At 42.9% G+C, this 1,907-nt stretch overlaps 1 protein-coding gene across 1 annotated transcript in view; it reads left to right on the top strand.

Moving 5' to 3' along the window:
- Window positions 1–575: 575 nt before the first annotated feature.
- Window positions 576–1,907, top strand: part of LOC101863970 (neuronal acetylcholine receptor subunit beta-3) — a gene marked incomplete in the record, with an annotated part of 188,339 nt that continues 187,007 nt past the window's right edge. The window contains 1 exon segment of the mRNA XM_005094696.3: window positions 576–1,591.

The raw sequence follows: 1,907 nt of genomic DNA, 5'->3' as shown, positions 1-1,907 counted from the left end.
CAGATAGGTAGATACACACATTGATAGACACCAAGACAATTAGATGAAAATCAGATAGTTAGATAGATAGATAGATAGATAAATAGATAGATAGATAGATAGATAGATAGATAGATAGATAGATAGATAGATAGATAGATAGATAGATAGATAGATAGATAGATAGACAGATAGATAGATAGACAGACAGATAGATAGATAGATAGAAAAAGAAATGAATATAAAGTGATAGATAAGCCACAAGTCAAATAAAAAATGAGTGACAGAACGTTATCCTCAACATAACCGGCAGTTTCCGATAAGCGGCCGTGTCAACCTGGCTTTGCAGCCTGCTAACAAAATTAGCAGAAAGACAGTGGATGGAATTGCCTTTGACTCTAATTACAGCTTTGAGCCCCGGAGCTGATAAATTATGATACGCGTCATACAATTTCACATTTTATAATTATGTTTCCTTTCATTGTTTTTATTGAATATTTTCTCAACGTAATAAAAAGATAAAATACCGGAATAATAATAATATGATTAACCAAGTAGCCTATTCAGTCTGCCTTTTTATCCGTCCCGGGAGCACTCTCTTCCTCTCACGAAAGGCTGCTCGGACGGATATTCTTCTCCCACAGTGGCGTATTTTGTCGATAGAGACATGGCGCTTAGCTCCCTTGCCTCCGCCCCTGCTCCCGTCCGCGAGTCACAGTTGCGCCCCCTTTTGTACCGCGGAGTTTTTTCTCTCTCTTCCCCTCTCTCCCCTTTTCTCCCTCTTGAATGTGTGCGATCGCCTCCCTTCGACTGGGAAATTCTCTGGAAGATCGTTTTCACTGTCAGACAACACAAACGCGTGCTTTGCTTTTTTCCCCTTTCTTTCTCTCTGCCTACTCGTACATTTTCGGTATTTTGGATTTCACGATTACTGATTTTGAATTACCGCTTGTGAAATCTTGCGTCGGTTGTGAAGTTTTACGGTGCGAGGGAAAACTTGGAACAAATTCCTTACGAATCTATATTGAAGTCAGTGGCTAATTTTCGGAAATAAGAGTTACACTGAAAAGGCAGGAGGTAACTCTGTTGTGGTGCGCAGTGTGTGGTGTGTTCTGCGATTATTTTAATTCGAAAAAAACGTACTATTTTGGTGCCGAAGTGTTCTAAAGGAAATAAAGACACCGAAGTTCAGTGTTGACATCTAAGTAAACAACGCAAAACATCCCCCAATACAGTTTGTATAGGCCCACAGAAACGTGTCTATTCCTACGACTTGACGACAAAACTTGTGATCACATCTACACCATGGCACTCACGTAACAGTCACACAAACACACACACACAAACACACACGCACACACACACACTCACAAACGTATTTATAGCTGTCCGCATCAATAGAGAGTAACTCGCAGAGAGCGTAGTTTGCTCACCGCCCCATCCAACTCGCGTAAAAACAGGGCCACTACGTCACAGGCAGTTCTCAACACACCGACGATGGGACGGTGCTACACACGACACGGTGTGCTGTCGACACAGTCAGATGCACTGGCACATCGTTCCTGACCCCGCTGTTGGACAACACACTCGCTCACTCATTCACAGTTGACAGGTAAGTTCGAAATGATTGCGTGTGGGACGGGTTCGATAATGCTAGGAACTATGACCATTGACGATTGAGTACATGAGATCGATTTAATTTTTAGTAACAACTAGGCACCGTAACGTGATTCTTCCCCCTTCTTTCATTCCGCCTTCTCTTTCTTCCTTCCTCGCTTCCCTCCTTCCTTCCTTCCTTTCCTTCCATCCTTTCTTCCTTCCTTCCTTCGTTCGTTCGTTCGTTCGTTCGTTCGTTCGTTCGTACCATCCTTCGTTCGTTCCTTCCTCTTCCTTCCTTCCTTCCTTCCTTCCTTCCTTCCTTCCTTCCT

The sequence above is a fragment of the Aplysia californica genome, unplaced genomic scaffold, assembly GCF_000002075.1.
Source record: "Aplysia californica isolate F4 #8 unplaced genomic scaffold, AplCal3.0 scaffold00087, whole genome shotgun sequence".
NCBI classification, from domain to species: Eukaryota; Metazoa; Mollusca; class Gastropoda; order Aplysiida; family Aplysiidae; genus Aplysia; species Aplysia californica.
Note: the sequence above shows the minus strand (reverse complement) of the source record. Positions and strands in the feature narration are given on the sequence as shown.